The sequence below is a fragment of the Chrysochloris asiatica genome, unplaced genomic scaffold (genome assembly GCF_000296735.1).
Source record: "Chrysochloris asiatica unplaced genomic scaffold, ChrAsi1.0 scaffold00143, whole genome shotgun sequence".
NCBI classification, from domain to species: Eukaryota; Metazoa; Chordata; class Mammalia; order Afrosoricida; family Chrysochloridae; genus Chrysochloris; species Chrysochloris asiatica.
Genome location: NW_006408661.1, coordinates 8,040,962 through 8,062,743, shown reverse-complemented (window position 1 = coordinate 8,062,743; position 21,782 = coordinate 8,040,962).

Here is a 21,782-nt window from a genome sequence, read left to right as displayed (position 1 = left end):
TATTCCTTGCGATTGAAAGGTTTACTAAAGGTAATATAGAAATGGCTGCAAGCATACATTGTCAGAGAACTTCCAGAGGCTCAAGCCAGATTCAGAAAAGCCCGTGGAATGAGGGATATCGTTTCTGATGTCCAGTGGATCTTGGTTGAATACAGAGAATATCAGAAAGATGTTTACCTGTGCTTTATTGACTATGCAAAGGCTTTTGATTGTGTGGATCATGACAATCTATGGACAACATTGTGAAATATGACTATTCAGGAACAGTTAATTGTGCTCATGAGGAATCTATACATGGACTATGAGGCAGTTGTTCAAACAGAACATGGAACACTGAATGGTTTAAAATTAAGAAAAGTGTGGGACAGGGTTGTTGTCTTTCACCATATTTATTCAAGTTGTATGCTGAATAAATCATCCGAGAAGCTGGGTTCTATGAAGAGAAACGTGGCATCAGGATTGGAGGAAGACTCATTAACAACCTGTGATATGCAGATGATACAACTTTGCTTGCTGAAAGTGAAGAGGACTTGAAACATTTACTGATGAAGATCAAAGAGCACTGCCTTCCGTATGGATTACATCTCAATGTAAAGAAAACAAAAGTCCTCACCAATGGACCAATAAACAACATTCTTATCAATAGAGAAAAGATTGAAGTTGTCAAGGACTCATTCTTCTTGGATCCACTATCAACACTCATGGAAGCAGCAGTCAAGAAATCAAATGATGTATTGCATTAGGCAAATCTGCTGCACTAGACCTTTTTAAAGTGTTGAAGAGCAAAGATGTTAGCTTGAGGACTAAGGTGCACCTGACCCAAGCCATGGTATTTTCGATAACCTCATATGCGTGTGAAAGCTGGACAGTAAATAAGGAAGACTGTAGAAGAATTAACGCATTTGAGTTATGGTGTTGGAGGAGAATATTGAAAGTGCCATGGGCTGCCAAAAGAACAAACAGATCTGTGTTGGAAGAAATGCAGTCAGAGTGCTCCTTGGAGGCCAGGATGGCCAAACTTTGTCTGTCATACTTCAGACATATTGTCAGGAAGGACCAGTTGCTGGAGAAGGATATCATGTTTAGTGGCATGGAGGGTCAGAGAAAAAGAGGAAGACATCCAATGAAATGGATTGGCCAGGTGGTGGCATCTATGGACTCAAGCATGGCAACAGTAGTGAAGTTGGCCCAGGATCGGGCAGTGTTTCATTCTGCTGTGCATAGGGTCGATATGAGTTTGTACTGACTCAATGGCACCTAACGACAACAACAACAGCAAGAAACAATACACCTTGCCCAGGAGTGGGAAAACCTCCAAGTAGAGTTCCAAGAGGAAGAAATGTAGACTCTATGCTATCACATGATGACAGGGTGAGGCAGTGATTTGTTCCTAAGTAGATGAGCAGCAACGGTGCCTTTCTGATATCAACATGGTTGCTGAGTTACTTTCATCTTCCAAACCTTCTGGAAATTACCTGGTGGCCAATTCTAGCCTAGAACCATACAGAGAATGGAATTTTGGGAAACATTGTTCCAGCTAGCTTGGTTTTGCACAGTATAAACCTTAATATTCAGCTACCTTTGAGGAGGTTTTTTGGAAGCTTCCACACGACACTTTTATAGTTCAGTGGTAAGAGCTTTGTCACATGACCTATCCAGTTGCAAGGTTATAAATCTCTTCTAAAGAAGGGGAGAGTGGATATTGTTAGCTCTGTCTCCCTGAGTGTTACTCTTCACAATACTCTGTATTACTCCATTCCCAAAAGTTATGTCTAATTTTTTTTATGAGAGGAAATAAAAAAATTCTATAAACTTAAGCTTTGAGTTTTTAGGTAAATAGAAATATTTCCCTTTCATAGTTTCTTGGAACACTTCATATAGTATTTTTATGTTGAAAGAACTTTTCATATATCAAAATTTTATCCTCAGGACAGCAGTGAACCACTATAAGCAGATGATTCCTAACACTGTGTTTTAGAGTGTGTTTTATATAGATGAGCAGCAAGACTTTATAAGGTCTTTGGAGGGGATGTTTTCTTTCCATATAAGAAAATGAAGGGTCAGTGACCAGGGTCTCCTTTTATAGGGAATGCTTTGGGAGATTTGCTTTAGTACAATGAAAAAGAAACCAATTTATACAGTGGAGCTACATAGATAAAACAAATTTTATTTAAATGCCCCTCAGTCTGTACAAATTCAACCAAATAAACTCCAGCTCATATTTGTGTAGTAATAATATGAAATATTTGTTGAGCTTTATCACAGATGAGGCATTGGCCTATGCAAATTAAATAGATGGTGGTCACATTTAATCTCACAAGAAATCCATGATGCATTTTTATTTGCATTTTACAGATAAGTCACTAAAGCACAAATAAGTAAAATAAACAAGATTATCTAAACAGCCAAGCTCAACATAGGACATGGGCTCCAAACTTTTTCTTGCATCTCCCTGATGTACCACCAAATCTGATCTCATTACAGAAATAATATGTTACCTTCTCTTGACCAGGGTAGGAATGTGAATACAGGGAGAAAGTATTTCAACAAAGGCAAAATCCAAAAAGGGGTTCTATTAGCATATAATTTCTAGAAAGATAATTAATTGTAACATTGATTCTAAGGTAATCCTGATGAGATACAGTTAACTGTAATAACATGTTACATGTTGAGATAAGTTCTAAACAAGAAACTTGGAAACTGGAAGATGGAAGGCAGGGAAGGAGAGGCAGAGGTACGTGGACTTAGCACCACCACTTCAGACCTTTAGGAATGCTCCCTGGTTGGAGACTTCTGGCTTTATTCCAACTCATACTTAAGAGCACCCACTTACCCCTATTTTGTGAGGGCAGATGCTATTTGCTGTCCTTTGAAACCTACAGAGTACTGCAAATGAAGAAGGAACTTAAGAGCTGAGAGATCACAAATGGTGAGCACACCACCATGATTCAAAATGATAAGAAACAGCTCTAAACATTTACTAATAACCTGAATGTGGAATGTGGATAAGTTGAAAGTTGTAAAAAAATGACATGGAATATGTAAAGATCAAATATTCTAAGCATTAATGAGCTGAAACGGACTAGTATTGGCTATTTTGAATTGAATAAACATGTGGTCTACTATGCTGGGAATGACAAAAGGAATAGTGTATTCATTATCAAAAAGAACATTTCAAGATCTATCCTGAAGTACAATGATGTCATTGACAGAATAATATTCATATACTTACATGGAAGAGCAGTTAATATGACTATTCAAATTTATGTAAGAACTCTAGTTCAACAGATTTTGATCAACTTCTGTAGTCTGAAATTGATCAAACATAAAATGAAAATTCATTGATAGTTACTGGTGATTGGATGTTATCTTAATTATCTAGTGTTGCTATAATAGAAATACCAAAAGTGCATGGCTTTAACAAACAGACATTTATTCTCTCAAAGTTTGGGAGGGTAAAGTCCAGATTCAGAGCACAGGCACTGGAAAAAGGTCTTTGTCTCCTTTTAGCATCTGTAGGCTGTGCGTTCCTTGGAAATTTCCATGTGTTTTTTCCCCTGGATCCAGGAGCTTCACAATAAAGAAACCCCAAATCTGAAGGACACATTCTCTTCTTTGGTGGTAGTAAGTTCCTTTCTCTCTACTCACTTCTCCTTTTATATCTCAAAAGAGATTGACTCAAAATTCAACCTAATGCTATGGATTGTATCTGGCCTCATTAACATCATAGAAGTGAGGATTTATAACACATAGGATCATTACATCAGATGAAAGCTGATCACATCAAATCACATCATGGGGTGATTGTATCATATTAGACTTCATCTGGAAGTGATAATTACATCTTAACTGCCAAACCACTGAGAATCTTGGCCCAGCCAAGATGACACAAAACTTTAACTGTCACAGAAGGTGAAAGTTGAAAACAAAGAAAAAAGGATTGGTATTTATAAAATATGGTCTTGGTGATAAAAATTATGACAGAGATCATATGATAGGCTTTTATAAGACCAAGAACTTATTCATTAAAAATATCTGTTTTTCAATACTATAAATGACAACTATACAACATGAAGAGAAACAGCTGTAAACATCCATTAATAATTGGAACATGGAACATATGAAGTATGACTCTAGTGAAATTGGGAATTGTCAAAAATGAAATGGAACACAGAAACATCAATATTGTGGGCATTAGTGAGCTGAAATGGACTGGGTGGTCATTTTGAATTTGACAACCACATGGTTTACTATGCCAGAAATGACAAAGTGAAGAGGAACAGTGTTGCATTCATTGTCAAAAAGAACATATCCAAATCAATCATGAGATACAACATGTCTGTGATAGAATAATATCCGTGTGCCTATAGTGAAGCCCAGTTAATACCACTATTATTCAAATTTATGCACCAACCACTAAAGCCAGTGAAGATGAAATAGAAGAATTCTACCAACTTCTTCAATCTGAAACTGATCAAACATGCAATCAAGATGTATTGATCACTACTGGTGATTGGAATGCAAAGGTTGGGAGCAAAGAGGAAGGATGAGTAGTTAGAAAATATGGTGATAGAAATGATGCTGGAGACTGCATGATAGAATTCTGCAAAATCAATGATTTGTTTATTTCAAATACCTTCTTTAGACAGAATAAGAGACAACTATACACATGGATCTCACCAGATGGAATATATAGAAATCAAATTGACTACATCTGCGGAAAGATGGTGGGGGAAAGCTCCATATCATCAGTGAAAACAAAGCCAGGGGCAGTTGTTGAACAGACCATCAATTGCTCATATGCAAATTCAAATCGAGGCTGAAGAAAATGAAAACAAGTCCAAGAGAGCCAAAATAGTACTTTGAATATACCCCACCTGAATTTAGAGATCATCTGAAGAATAGATTTAATACATTAAACACAAAAGACTGAAGACCAGAAGAGTTGTGGGATGACATCAAGAACATCATACAAGAAGAAAGCAAAAAGTCATTAAGAAAAAAAAGAAAGAAAAGGTCAAAATGGATGTCAGAAGAGACACTGATACTTGCTCTCCAGTGTAGAGATGCTAAAGCAAATGGAAGAAATGAGGAGGTCCAAGAGCTGAACAGAAAAATTCAAACATCAGCTCGAGAAGATAAAGTCAAATATTACAACAAATTGTGCAAAGATCTGGAGTTAGAAAACCAAAAAGGAAGAATAAGCTCAGCATTTTTCAAGCTGGGATAACTGAAGAAAAAAATTCAAGTATCAACTTTTGTTATTGAAGGATTCTCTGTGCAAATTATTGAATGATGCAGAAAGCACCAAAAGAAGATGGAAGGAATACACAGTCACTGTGCCAGAATTAATTGGCTGATGTTCAATCATTTCAAGAGGTAGCATATGATCAAGAGCCAATGATACTGAAGGAGGAAGTCCAAGGTGCATTGAAGGAATTGGCAAAGAACAAGACACCAGGAATTGTTGTTGTTGTTAGGTGCCATCCAGTCGGTACCAACCCATAGCAACATTATGCACAGCAGAATGAAACACTGCCCCATCCTGGACCAACATTACTATTGTTGTCACGCTTGAGTCCATAGATGCTGCCACTTGGCCAATCCATCTTACTGGGTCTTCTTCTTTTTCTCTGACCCTCTACCTTACCAAACATGATACCCATCTCAGTGACTGGTTCCTCCTGACAATATGTTCAAAGTATGAGCGATGAAGTTTGGTCATCTTGGCCTCTAAGGAGCACTCTGGCTGCACTTCTTCCAAAATGGATCTATTGGTTCTTTTGGCAGCCCATGGCACTTTCAATATTTTCCTCCAACACCATAACTCAAAGGTATCAATTCTTCTACGGCCTTCCTTATTCGCTGTCCAGCTTTCCCGTGCATATAAGGTTATTGAAAATACCATGGCTTGGTTCAGGTGCACCTTAGTCCTCAAGTTGACATCTTTGCTCTTCAACACTTTAAAAAATGGCTTGTGCAGCAGATTTGCCTAACTCAATATGTCATTTGATCTCTTCACTACTGCTTCCATGAGTGTTGATAGTTGATCCAAGAAGAATGAAGTCCTTGACAACTTTAATCTTTTCTCCATTGATAAGAATGTTGTTTATTTGTCCAATGGTGAGGATTTTTGTTTTCTTTACATTGAGATACAATCCATACTGAAGGCTGTGCTCTTTGATCTTCATCAGTAAATGTTTTAAGTCCTCTTCACTTACAGCAAGCAAGGTTGTATCATCTGCATATCACAGGTTGTTAATGAGTCTTCCTCCAATCCTGATGCCACATTTTTCTTCATAGAACCCAGCTTCTCAGATGATTTATTCAGCATACAGGTTGCATAAGTATGGTGAAAGAATACAACCTTGTCGCACACCTTTCTTAATTTTAAAACATTCAGTGTTTCCGTGTTCTGCTGAAACAACTGCTTCTTGGTCCAGGTACAGATTCCTCATGAGTACAATTAAGTGTTCTGGAATACTTACTTATACTTCACAATGTTGTCCACAGCTTGTCATGATCCACACAATTGAAAGCCTTTGTGTAGTCAATAAAGCACAGGTAAACATCTTTCTGATATTCTCTGCTTTCAGCCAAGATCCATCGGACATCAGCAATGATAACCTTCATTACACGGCCTCTTTGAATCTGGCTTGAACCTCTGGAAGTTCTCTGTCAATGTGTGGTTGTAGCCATTTCTGTATTACCTTTAGCAAAACTTTATTTGCATGAGATATCAAAGAGATTGTCTGATCATTTCCACAAGGCACCAGGAGTTGATGGAATAAAAATGATAATCTTTCAAGAAAGTCAGGTGGCTCAGGAGACACTCACTCATCTTTACCAAGAAATTTGGAAGACAGCTGTCTGGCCAACTGGTTGGAAGAGATCAGTATTTGTGCCTATTCCAAAGAGAGGTGATCCAATGGAATGCGGAAATCATCGGACAATCTCTTTGATAGCCCATGTGAATAAAGTTTTACTAAAGGTAATACAGAAATGGCTGCAAGCATACATTGACAGAGAACTTTTAGAGATTCAAACTGGATTCAGAAGAGGCTGTGGAACAAGCGATATCATTGCTGTGTCTGATGGATCTTGGTGGAAAGCAGGGAATATCAGAAAGATGTTTACCTGTGCTTTATTGACTATACAAAGGCTTTCAATTGTGTGGATTATGACAAGCTATGGACAACATTGTGAAGTATGAGTGCTCCAGAACACTTAATTGTGTTCATGAGGAATCTGTACCTGGAACAAGAGGCAGTTGTTCAAACAGAACATGGGAACATTGAATGGTTTAAAATTAAGAAAGCTATGCAATAGTGTTGTTGTCTTTTACCATATTTATTCAACCTGAATGCTGAGTAAATCATCTGAGAAGCTGGGTTATATGAAGAAAAATGTGGCATCAGGATTGCAGGAAGACTCATTAACAACCTGCAATGTACAGATGATACAACCTTGCTTGCTGAAAGTGAAGAGGACTTAAAACATTTACTGATGAAGATCAAAGAGCACAGCCTTAGGTATGGATTACCTCTCAATGTAAAGAAAGTAAAAATCCTTACCACTGGAGCAATAAACAACATTCTTATCAATGGAGAAGAAATTGAAGTTGTCAAGGATGTCATTCTTCTTGGATGAACTATCAACACTCATGGAAGTAGCAGTCAAGAAATCAAATGAAGCACTTCCTCTTTCATGTAATACCTTGGATCCTGGGCTGCAGCCATGAAGGACTCTGTGGTGTTTGGAGGGTTTCTTATTCTCTTTATATTCACTCAAGGTTCTGATGATGTGTCTGAAACTTGTAGTGAAAACTGGCTTCATGTCAAACCCAGGCGAAAGCCCTATTTGAATTATCTGTTTCCCCAAGTAAATGAAGTCTATTCAGGAACCAGATGTCCTGTAACCAGAGTGCTGTTGGATTACTTCCAGTTCCTGTATATTCTGTCTTCTTGTGGCATCAAAGTTCATGAACACCAGTCAGTTATTCTCATTGAAAGTAGTCTTCAGATTTCATTGGTCATACCCCAGTATCATGCTATATTAAAAGGCAGTTTTTATTCATCTTTTTGTCAAAACCAGAAATGGATAATAGTTATGCATCCCAAAGCTCAGTGAAGAATAAAAACCCACAGTCATCTAAAGCTGAAAATATTGATGCTCATCTAGGAGTGCCATTTGAGAAAAATTCCTTTGGAATATGTAAATATTTTAGTGGGGTAGAGACTGAGCTATAAATCCTGGAAGATGAAGCAACTTCACTAAGCCTGCTGCTGTGGCTGCCGGAAGATGTGTCTCCCTTTTAGTAGTTGGCCTGTTGAGCATGGATATCTTCTTTGACCATTTAAAAAATGCTTTTAAAATGAATTTTTCTCTGCTGCTCATTTTATAATTGTAAAGGAAGCATTATTAAAAATAAACTTTTGCATGGCTTAAAATTTTTTTTAAAAAAGAAAGAAATCAAATGAAGTATTGCATTAGGCAAATCTGTTGCACAAGACCTTTTTAAAGCGTTGAGCAAAGATGTCAGCTTGAGGACTAAGGTGCGCCTTACCCAAGACATGGTATTTTCAATAACCTCATATTCATGCGAAAGCTGGACAGTGAATAAGGAAGTCCATAGAAGAACTGATGATTTTGAGTTATGGTGCTGGAAGAGAATATCGAAAGTGCCCTGGGCTCCCAAAAGAACCAACAGATTTGTGTTGGAAGAAGCACAGCCAGAGTGCTCCTTGGAGGCCAAGATGGCCAAACTTCATCTCTCATACTTTGGACATATTGTCAGGAGGGACCTGTTGCTGGAGAAGGTGTATGGTCAGAGAAAAAGAGGAAGACCCCAGCGAGATGTATTGGCAAAGTGGACGCATCAATGGGCTCAAGAGTGACAACTATTGAGAGGTTGATCCAGGGCTGGGCAGTATTTTGTTCTGTTGTGTATCGAGTCGATACTGACTCGATGGCACCTAACAACAACAGCAACAACAACATACACATGGACTTGATGAGATGCAATACATAGGAATCTAACTGACTATATCTGTGGAAAGAGAAGTTAGAGAATCTCTGTATCGTAAGACAGAACCGACCATCAATTGCTCATGTGCAAGTTTTGGTGGAAACAAGGAAATTAAAACAAGCTCGCAATACAACCTTTACCACATCCCAGATGCATTGAACACTAATGACTAAAAACCAGATGAGTTCTGGGATGACATCAAGGACATCACCCATTAAGAAAGCAAAAGGTCATTTAAAAAAGACAGAAAATGAAAAACACCAAAATGGATACCAGAAGAGACTCTGAAATCTGCTTTTGAATGTAGACTAGGTAAAGAAGACAGAAGAAAGGATGTAGTAAAAGCTGAATAGAATATGTCAAAGAGCTTGTGAAATTTATTTGGCTTGTAAAGAGAAAGTATGCTAAAGATAATTTAAAAACAGTTACAGCAGTACATCAACAGGGAAATGCCAGATAATCAAACCAGATTCAGAAGATGATATGGAATGACAGATATCACTGCTGATGTCAGATGATCTTGCCTAAAAGTAGAGAATACTTTAGAATACTAGGAAAACATTTACCTTTGTTTCATTGACTGTGCAAAAGTATTTGACTCTGTAGATCCTAACAAATTATGGATAAAATTGCAAAGAATGAAATTTCTTGAATACTTACTTGATTATGCTCATGTGAAACCTGTACATATGTCATGTTGCAACATTGTTTGAACAGAGTAAGGTTGTACGACATGGCTTAGAATCTGGAAAGGTGTGATTCAGCATTGTATCCTTTCATTCTGAACTATATGAAGAAAAACATGGCATGAGAATGGGAGGAAAACTCACTAGCAACCTTCAATATGCAGATAATACTGTCTTGCTTGCAGAAAACGAAGAGGACTTGAAGCACTTACTAATAAAAATCAAAGACTATAGCCTTCAATGTATTGCATTTTGCAAAAACAAAACAAGCCCCCACACAACTGGACAAATAAGCAATGCCATGACAAAGGGAGAAATGATTGATATTGTAGAGGATTTCAGTTTACTTGGATCCACAGTTAACACCCATGGAACCAGAAGTCAAGAAATTAAATGGCATATTGTACAGGATAAAGTTTTGTCTGACCCAATTTTCAATCTCCTCATATGTTTTGAAAGTTGGACAATGAATAAGAAAGACTGAAGACGAATTGATGCATTTGAGTTGCTGAATACAATTGAATATTCCGCGGACTTCCAGAAGAATGAACAAATATCTGTTTTAGAAAAAGTATAGCCAAAATGCTCCTTAGAAGTAAGGATGGGGAGACTTCATTTCATGTACTTGGGACAGAGACTAGCCCCTGGAGAGGGACTTCATGCTTGGTACAACAGAGAGTCAATGAAAAAGAGAAACACCCTCAATGAAATGGATTGACACAGTGGCTGCAGCAATGGATTTAAACATAGTAAGGATTATGAGGAAGGGGCAGGGATGAGTATCAGTTTGTTCTGTTATACATAAAGTCACTGTGAGTCTTAACTTATTTATGACTCCTAACAACTAACGTAAAAGTTGGCCCTTTGAACCCATAGTGGTACCACTGAGGAAAGGCTTGGTGATCTGTTTCCTTAAAGATCATGTTGCTGTTGTTAAGTGGAATAGAGTCTTTTCTAATTCATAGCGCCCCAGTTTAGAGTTTCTGAGGAGCCACTGGTGTGTTTGAACCAACAACCTAGCAATTCACACAAACCTTATGGTCCGTTACTTAACTACAATGCCACACGAGGGTTATAGCCAAGAAAATCCTATGGAGCCATTCTACTCTGTAATCCTTGTTGTTGTTAAGTTCTGTCGAGTAGGTTCCGACCCACAGCGATCCTGTATAGGGTTTCTGAGGAGCAGCTGGTGAGCTTGAACTGCTGACCTTGCAGTTCAAAGGGCTTTGCAGTCTGGTGCATTAATCCACAACACCACACTGGGACTTCTGTAACTCATGAGGTCCTCATTAATCAGAATCAACTTCAAGGGAGTTGTGGTGGTTTGTGATTATGTGCTGTGCAGTTTGTTCTGACTCTTAGCGACCTTGCATAGCTGTACATCTTTATGGAAGCAGAAAGCCTCATTTTTCTCTCACGGACCCCCTGGTAGTTTCGAACTGCTGACCTTCCTAATAGCAGCCCACACATAACCACTAAGCCACCAGAGCTCCTTCAACTACATGGCAGTGTGTTTTTTTTTGTTTTAAAATTATTTTCAAGCCTGTGACAATGTGCACCATTTTATGCAGGGCACTGGATTTTGTTTTCTCCTGATCAGCAGCATTCACTGAGGCTAGGTATTCATAAGTGAGACAATACTAGTCTGTTCTCATTGTGGGGTTCGATTTGACACAGAAGGCACACAGCTGTATGTATTATGTAGGCAGACAGGTAGGAACCCTGGTGATCACACTTCTTCATTGCTCTTGAATTCCCTTCATACCTCTTTTGGCCACGTGACTGACAGACAAAACCCCAAACAGGTTAAGTGTTGCAGAAAACATGAAATGGACCTGAAGCCAGTAAATCTATTGAGGATTTTCTTTTTCAGGCATCTGATAACAAAGAATCCCCAGTTTGAGAAACTACCTATCTCCATTCACCTCTTGTCTCAAAATCCTCTTGGCTCCCAAATTTCTTTTTCTTTCTTTCTTCTTCTTTTTTATTTTTTACTTGGACATGAAAAATAAGAAACACAGAGCAAATAGTAACCATCAAAATTCAGAAAGCTATAGCCATTTCTGCCATTCACAGAATTTATGAAAATCCTGTCTCTGGAAATCTCTCCTTGCTTAAAATGCTCAGCGCTTGTCGAGTTCCCTGCGGCAGCTGGAAGTGGAGCTATAAATAGAGCGGGAGGGAAGTGCCCTCCGGAGGGGAGCGGGCGGGAGATTCCGGGCTCTCCCTTCTGCCTGCGCCGCCGCGCGGTGTGCTGGCGTTCGCTGCCTGGGGAAGCCGGCGCGGAGAGCTAGCGGGTTTAACCCTTCTGATGCCAGGAAGCTCCACGTCGCAGCTGGGGAAGAACCTGCAAAGAATTTAAATGAGGGCAGGTTTCTAATCAAGGCACGAAAAAACGAAACAACCACAATCTGTGATTCCTCTCCTTGCACGGCTTTCCTCTGGAGCTCTAATTAACTCCTTAAATTCTGTCTCAAAACACTTGTGAAAAGGAATTTGTTCCACGCGGTTTTTTGTATTTTGAGTGTTTTAAATCAAACCCTTAAAATTAAACTCGTTCCCAAATTTGGTCTTGGGAAAATCTGGGCCTTTATTATTTAAGCAAGGATTCCTGACCCCGTGCTTTAAGCTGTTTAAGCACCATTACTTTCTTCGGGAGGGAGCTGGGTGTAGGAGAGTGTTTTTGGCGCATGCACTCCCCTCCGTAGCCTCTAGGTCGGCAATACCCAAAGCTTTAGGGGCCACCCGCTGACGGAGCTCGGTCCTGGCAGCCGGGACCTGGAGAAGGAGGGAGTCCCCGGTCCTGGCAGGCATCCTGTGACACGGATGGGACTTATCTCGGCCACAATTGAAGTGAGAGCAGGCACCCAGAAGCTGAGCTTCCTTGCGCACCCGAACAGCTACAGCCGGCTTACTCCGCTGCCCCTAACCAGCGGCTCTTCGGGCTCCCCTGGCTGGTCCCCAGGAGCCCGGGAGTAGGGCGGGGCGCGGCGCTCCCCAGGCTGCGAGCTGTCAGGAAATCTGACACCCTGAGAAGCAGCTGGTCCCTAGCCAGGTCCCCTGGTTCTTCTCAAATGGAAACAGTTTCTCCAGTGAACCTGCTGGAATTCTCAGTGGAATTTCACTTCGGCTTTTCCCCCTGGCGCATTTAACCAAGGCCGCGTTTACCTCTTTGAGGCAAGGAAATCTCCAAATGGAGCAGGGTTTTCTCCTTGCGGAACAAGGTAAGCTCAAGACTAGGGTGACATTGACTGGGGTCACAGATCTGATGGGGACTGCCTTTCCCAGCCATAATGGTGAAGTGAAGTTTGCCTTGGTACCTCTCCTTCGGCTCCCAGAGCCCTGTTCCTTTCCTCCTTTTCCTTCTTATCCTTCCGGAACCCCATTCATGCCTCAACAGCCCCCCTTTATCCCCCACTCCGACCCCATCCCTCCGCTTCAGGTCGGTTAGGAAAAGGTGTGTGGAGGTATACTCCCTTAGGTTCCTTGCTTTCAGTATTTTAATTTTTAAAACTAGAGGCCAAATGCCACAGGGGGGCCTCTGTTTCCCACTTCCCTCTCCATCTTTTCTTCCTTAGATTTATTTTCTTCCTTAGATCTTCTAAGATCATTCCCATCTTCCACCCCTTCACGCTTACCCTATTTCTCTATAATCCTCTTTCTTTAACCAATGTTTTATTTCTTTTCCATCTCCCAAAATGATTATTGAGATTTTTGTGTGGAACGTAAGGACTTGTTTATAGGGCCTGTAGGTTTGTGGTTTATGAATCATTTATTCATCAAGCATTGTTGAGCAAGTGTCTGCACTATTGTTTATCTTCTTCAGGCTTGGGATGATTAGATCACCTTCTTAAAAATTAACTGCTCCAATAACTTTCCCCCTCCCCAAGTGCACTTCTTTCCTCTTGACTTTAGGAATGCATTTCTGTAAGACCAGGGTGTTATAGGACTTAAGGGAAAGAAGGAAGCCCATTAGAACCAGGCTGTTTTGGTGCCTTGTACTCTTAAGCCAAGGATTAGTAAAAACAGAAATCACACATCAGTAGTTGTTGATAAGTGCCATAGAATCCATCCCCACCCATAGCGACCCTGTATAGGTTTTCCCAGGTGCAGTTCCCACCTTGCAGTTCAAATGGCTTGTAACTGACATTTATTGAGCACTTGCTATGTTTGCAGTATTGTTCTAAGTATAGTACATAAATTAACTAATTTACACATAACAACTCCATGAAGTAGTGATTTTATATCTCCCCCCCTTTTTTTTTTTTTTTTTTTTTACAAATGGAGTGTTTGATTATTTAAATAATTTCCCCACTGTAACAATGCTGACAAGTAGGGAAGCTGAAATTGAAACTCAGAGAGACTGACTCTGGAACACAGACATTTTTATTTACATGTTAACCTATCTCTGTCACTCACTTAGTTCATTTATCTACGTGGTGCTGTAGAATCAGCACTGGACTTCGAACCACAAGGTCAATAGTTCAAACCCACCAGCCGCTCCTCAGAAACCCTACGTTGTTGTTGTTGTTGTTCAGTGCCTTTGAGTCACCTTTGAGTTGAAAACCTTTGAGTCGGTTTTGACCCATAGTGACCCTGTATAAGGCTTCTAAGGAGCAGCTTGTGAGCATGAACTGCCAACGTTGCAGTTCAAAGTGACCTTGCAGTCCAGTGCATTAACCCACAGTGCCATACCAGGACAGCTTTGTTTTGAGTTGGAACTGACCCGACCCAACAGCACTTAACAACAACAACTCTGTGCTAGGCACTGTTCTAGGGGCAGGAAGTGGAACAGTAAACAAGGCAATCAAGATCTTGAAGCTTGTGTTTTAGTTGATGAAGGTAGTATAGTAAGCCGAATAGATCATTACTAGATCATTACAGTAATAGATGCTATAAAGAAAATAATACAGCTTAATGTACTGTGGTGTATGCTATGGAGTCGGTTCCAACTCTTAGTGACTGTGTACAGGGTTTCCGAGGCTGTAAATCTTTACGGGAATAGAAAGCCTCATCTTTTTCCTGCAGAACAGCTGGTAGTTTCAAACTGCTGACCTTGAGGCTCGCAGCCTGATTAGTAACCCCTGTGCTACCAGAGCTCCTTAGAGCTTAATGTACTAGAGTAGGGTTATTTTACAGAGTGGTCAAGAGGATATTTAGATTGTATGGTGTATGGTGGGGCTGAGATCTTATTAAACTGAGAAGAGGAATCATAAATGGCCAATAAGCATTTGAGATAATAGTTATTACTTTCAGTAGTTAATGGAGGCAAATCAAGAGCATATTGATAAACTATTTTGCACCTATTTGATCATCAGGCAGTGTTTTGTTCTGTTGTGCATAGGGTCACTATGAGTTGGTACTGACTCGATGGCACCTAACAACAACAATTTGACCCCCTAATTTAAAGTTTGATACATATGTGCTTCACTATGTTTTCATACATTGCTGGTGAAAATATAAGTTGGTAAAGCCACTTAGAAAATAGTTTGGCATTATCTCTTAATTTGAACATTTATATATCTGTATCTAAAGATTCAACTCACTTCTAGGTATGTACCCACAAAAAACTCCTATACACATTCAAAAGGAGAAATATATATGGATATTCATAGAAGTCTAGTTTCCAATAAAAAAAAATTAGAAATGGTTCAGATATCCATCATCAGGTGAATGGATGAGTAAATTGCAGTGTAGTCACAGATGAATATTACATAGTCATTTAAAAATTATTAAGTGATTAATAATGAGCACAGTGGCTCCATGCTATAAACACTGGACTATGTCCACAGCCCCAGCCCACCAGCAGCGTGAGAAAGATGAGGCTTTCTGCTCCCTCAACGATTTAAAGCCTTGGAAATCCTAGACCGGGAGTTGGAACTGACTCTAGCATTTAGCAACAACAACAAGTGATCAATAGCAAGCAATACGAGTGTGGTTAAATCTTGTTGTTACTAGATACCCTCTTGTCAACTATGGCTCATAGTGACACTACGTAACAGAACAAAACACTGTCCAGTTAGGCACCATCCTCACATTGTTATGTTTGAGCCCATTGTTGCTGCCACTGTCAATCCATCTCCTTGGAAATCTTGCTCTTTTTCACTGACCCTTTACTTAACCAAGCTTGATAACCTTTTCCAGGGACTGGTCCCTTCTGATAACATCTAAAGTACTTGAGATGAAATCTCACCATCCTTGTTTCTAAGAAGCCTTCTGGCTGTACTTCTTCCAAAACAGGTTTATTCTTTTGCCAGTCCACATTATTTTCAATATTCTTCTCACTAACACCATAATTTAGGTGCATCAGTTATTCATTGTCCAGCTTTCACATGCATATGAGGCAATTGTAAATACAATGGGTTGAGTCAGGTGCTTCTAAGTCCTCAGACTGACATCTTTGTTCTTGAACACTTTCAAAATGTCTTTGGTAGCAGATTTAATAAATGGAATGCATCATTTAATTTCTTGACTGCTGCTTTTTCATGAGCATTGATGTGAATTCAAGGAAAATGAAATCCTTGACAACTTCAGTCTTTTCTCCGTTTATCATGATGCTATTAGTTGAATGGTGAGTATTTTGGTTTTCTTTGCATTGGGTTGAAATTCACACTGAAGGCTGTGTATTGTTTGATCTTCATTAGCAAGTGCTTCAAGCCCTCTTTGCTTTTAGCAAGCAAGTTGTTTGATCTGCATATCAAAGGTTGATAATGAGCCTTCCTCTCATCCTGATATTGTGTTATTCTTCATATAGTCCAGATTCTCTGATTATTAGCTCAGCATATAGACTGAATAAGTCTGGCGCACACCTCTCATGACTGTAAACCACACAGAATCTCCTTGTTCTGTTCAATTGACTGCCTCATGTTTGATGTACAAATTCTATATGAGCACATTTAAGTGTTCTAGAATTCTGATTTATCGCAGTGCTATCAATAATTTGTTATGATTCACACAGTCAAATGCTTTTGCATAGCAAATGAAACACAAGTAAACATCTTTCTGGTATGCTCTGCCTTTATCCAAGATCTATCTGGCATCAGCAATGATATTCCGCCCTCCATATCCTCTTATGAATTGACTTGGATTCTTGGCATGTCTCTGTCAATATGCTGCTACAACCATGTTTTAAATATCTTCAGCAACACTTTACTTGCATGTGGTATTAATGATATTGTTTGATGTTGGGTCCCCTTTCTTTGGAATAGGCACAAATAAGGATCTCTAACAATTGGTTGGTCAGGTTATCTGTCTTCCAATTTTTTTTTTGGCATACACAAGTAAGTGCTTTCAGAACAGCATCAATTCTATTGGTATTCTGTCTATTCCTGGAACCTTGGTTGATTCCAGTGCCTTCAATACAGCTTGGATTTCTTCCTTCAGTACCATTGGGTCTTAATCATATACTACTTCCTGAAATGGCTGAATGTCACCATTTCTTTTTGTTACAGTGATTCTGTGCATTCCTTACATCTTTTCATGCTTCCTGCATCATTCAGTGTTTTGCCCCTTCTTGTTGTTGTTGTTAAGTGCTGTTGAGTTGGTGACTTTGCACCACCAACTTTGCTGCTTAAACTGACCTTTTGGTCAGTGCATATCCTACAGCACCACAACAAGACTCTATTTTGCCTATAGAATTCTTCAATATTGCAAATCGAGACTTGACTGTTTTCTTCAGTTTTTTCAGTTTGAGAAATGCTGAGTGTCTTTGCACATTTCATCATAATACTTGACTTTGTCTTTTCCAGCTGTCCTTTGAAATTTTCTGCTCAGCTCTTTCATGCCATCATTTCTTCCATTCACATTAGCTACCCTACATTCAAGAGCAAGGTTCAAAGTCTCTGCTGACATCCTGTTCGGTCTTTCCTTTCTTTCCCACCTTTTTAATGACCTTTTGTTTTCTTCATGTATAATGTTCTTGATGTCTTCCTTTTCTGATTTTCTGTCATTAGTGTACAATGTGTCAAATCTGTTATTGGGATGGTCTCAGGTAGGATATACTCAAGGTTGTATTTTGACTCTGTGGACTTGTTTTAATTTTCTTCAACTCCAGTGTGAATTTGTATATGAGCATTTGATGGTTTGTTTCATAGCCAGCTTTTCCATGGTCTCTTTTGATTCCTGTGTATTCCATCTTGTACGGTTCAACTGATAGTCTGTTTACATTACTGAAAATAGGTATCTGTAGTGAAGAAGTCATTAGTCTTGCAAAATTGTTCAATCTTAGCAGTAAAATATTAAGCCAAGTAATTTATTTACTAAATTACATAGAAAAGTATCATCTTTGTAATATTAAAATACTAAAATCATAAAAATTAAGTATTTAGGAATTGTGATAATTAAGGTTTTTTGTCAACTTTACTGGGTCAGAATTCTCAGTGTTTTGGCAGTTAAGAGACAATAATACACCATGATGAGATTTGCTATGAGTATCCAGTTAATTTAAAGAGAGTTTCCTAAGGGGTATGTCCTGCTTCTAGTACATTGAATGCTTGGGCAAAATTTGCTTACTTTCTGTTCATTCTGCATTCTGCATCTGGCTTGTTAACCAACCTGTGGTTTTTTGGATGTGAGTCAGTGGTCTGTTTTATTGCTTGCCAATCCTCAGAGTCATCAGAAACCAGCCATGTTACCTGCCTGACCTACCTACTTACCATCTGACTTCGATATTGGTTACTCAGCCCTGCAACTCTATGAGTCAAAGCCACCAGCCTGATATCTGACCTTTGAACTTGGGTCTTGCCTATCCCTTCATGAGCCATTTTATTGATATGCTGTTGTTTTTAAGCGCTATCAAGTTGGTTCCTACTCATAGTGACCCTATGCACAGCACAATGAAATGCTGCCCGGATCTGCATCATTCTAACAGTTGTTACGCTTGAGCCCATTGTTGCTGCCACTGGGCCAATCCATCTCATTTGGATTTACCAAGCATAATGTCCTTTTTAAGGAGCTCTGGTAGCGTAGTGGTTATGAATCGGGCTGCGAACCTCAAGGTCAGAAGTTCAAAACTACCAGCTGTTCCGCAGGAGAAAGATGAGGCTTTCTGCTCCCGTAAAGATTTACAGCCTTGGAAACCCTGTACAGGGTCTCAATGGGTCGGAACCAACTCCACAGCACATAACCACCACCACCACCAATATCCTTTTTCAAGGATAACGTGTCCCTCCTGATAACGTGTCCAACCAAATCTCATCATCCTGGCTTCTAAGGAGGATTCTGACTGTTCTTCTAATACAGATTTGTTTATTCTTTTCCAACACCATAACTCAAATGCATCAATTCTTCTATGGTCTTCATTATTCAATTTCCAACTTTTACTGATTTCCAACTTCCTCAAACTGATATCTTTATTCTTGAACACTTTTTAAACCTCTCTTTATACATATAAATAAATTAATACAATCTTCACTAGTTTTGCTTCTTTAGTGAACCCAGCCTAAGACAAATATATATGCAAAAATATATGTCCATATATGATATGACATTGTATAAGTAGAAAGACTTTATTTTGCTTGCATCCACAGTCAACACTCATGGAAGCAGCAGTCAAGCAATCAAACAATGTATTTTATTAGACCAAATGTCTTGCAAAAGACCTCTTTAAAGAGGTCTTCAAGAGAAAAGATGTCGTTTGAGGATTAAGGTGCCCCTGACCAAAGTCATGAATTTTGTACTAACCTCATAAGCATGTGAAAGTTGGACAATTAATAATGAAGACTGTAGAAGAATCAATGCATTTCTATTATGGTGTTGGGGATAATATTGAAAGTACCATGAACTGCCAGAAGAACAAACAAATTTGTATTGGAAGAAATGCAGTCAGAATGCTCCTTAGAAGCCAAGATGGTAAGATATATTCTTTTGTACATATTATTAAGAGGGACCAGTCTCTGGAGATGGACATCATGCTTAGAAAAGTGGAGGGTCAGCAAATAAATAAAGACCCTCAATAAGATGGGTTGACACAGTGGTAGCAACAATGGTTTTAAACATAACAATAATAGTGATGGTGGCATAAGACCAGTTGACACAGGACTGGGCGTTGTTTTATTTCATTGTGCAGAGGATTGTTATGAATATGAACTGACTTTAGGGTACCTAACAGCAACAACATCCAGAAGAGAAGTTCCCTGGTGGCGCAGTTGTTTTAGTACTTTGCTTTTAAATGAACCCACCAGCCTCTCTGCAGGAGAAAGGTGTGACAATCTGCTTCTGCAATGATTTCCATTCTTGGAAACTTATGGGGCAGTTCTAGTTTGTAACACAGGATTGCTATGAGTAAAAGTCTACTCAACAGTGGTGGGTTTGGTTTATGTTTATCCAATGGAGACTGATTCTGGCAATGGAATACTAGCCATTTATGGCAGTATGGGGAGCTGTTCCTACGATATAAACATTTGCTTTTCCACGTCTTACACTGCACAACAGAGTGTCCTTCTGGACAAAAGTCAGGGCCAGCAAGGAGCCTGAATAAAAGTCAGGATTCAGAATTTATTTATTCAACATTCCACACACATCTGTCAGTGTTTTACAGTGTAAATGGAAATTCATTGATAAATAATATACATTCCCTACTTTCAAGAAAATTACAGTCTAGTTAGGGAAACAGACACAGAAAAAAGACAATTATTAATATATACACTCATTGGATCACTTATGGTGTAACCCCACCCTTCACCCGATCCCCAGTGTTGGGAAGAATGGTGTCAACATAGTGTTAGTGATGATCTCTCATATTTGCACATGTATTTATGGGTACCACTTACAAAAGATGTTCATGTTGAAATAGTTCATTTGATTTTCACAACTTTAAGGTTCCATTGAATGTTGTTGTTAGGTACCATCATGTCAGTTCCGATTCATAGTGATCCTGTGCACAACAGAACAAAACACTGCTTGGTCCTGCACCATCGCCACATTGTTACTGCCACAGTGTCAATGCATTTTGTTGGAGGTTGTCCTATTTTTCACTGATCCTCCACTTTACCAAGCATAATATCCTTCTTGAGGGACTGGTTCCTCCTAATAACATGTCCAAAGTAGGAGAGATGTAGTCTTGCCCTCCTGGCTTCTAAGGAGCATTCTGGCTGTACTTCTTCCAACACAGATTTGTTTGTTCTTCTGGCAGTCCGTGGTACTTTTAATATTCTTCTCTAATACTATAGTTTGGGTATATTGATTCTTCTATGGTATTCTTTATTCATTGTCTAACTTTTACATGCCTATGAAGTGATTAAAAATACCATGATATGGGCCAAGTGCACCTTAGTCCTCAAAGTGACATCTTTGCTCTTGAACACTTTAAAGAGGTCTTTTGCAGCAGATTTGCATAATATAATACATCATAGGACTTTTTGACTGTGGCTTCCATATTTTGATTGTTTGTTGTTGTTGTTAAGTGCCGTCAAGTCTATTCTGACCCATAACAATCCTTCAGGGTTTCCAAGGAGAAGCTGGTGAGCTTGACCCACCGACCTTGCAGTTCAAACGACTTTGCAGTCTGATGCATCAGCTCACAGCACCACACCAGAAGTCTTTGACAAGTTTTATCTTTCCTCCATTTATTATGATATTTATTGGCCCAGTTGTGAGGATTGTTGTTTTGTTTACATTGAGGTGCAATCCATACTGAAGGCTATAGTCTTTGGTTTCCATCAATAAATATTTTAAGTCCTCTTTGCTTCCAGTAAGCAAGGTTGTATCATCTGCATGTCAAAGGTTGTTAATGAGCCTTCTTCCAATTGTGATACCACAGTCTTCTTCTTATAATCCAGTTTCTCAGATTATTTTCTTAACATGCAGATTAGATAAGTATGCTGAAAGGATACAATCCTGGTATATACCTTTTCTGATTTAAAACCATTCAGTATCCCCTTGTTCTGTTTGAACAACTGTCTTTTGGGCTATGTACAGGTAATTCATTAACACAGTTAAAGTGTGCTAGAATATCCATTCTTTGCATTGCTTCCTATAATTTGCTATGATCCACATAACCAAAAGCATTTGCAGAATCAATTAAGCACAATTAAATATCTTTCTGATATACCCTGCTTTCAGACAAGATT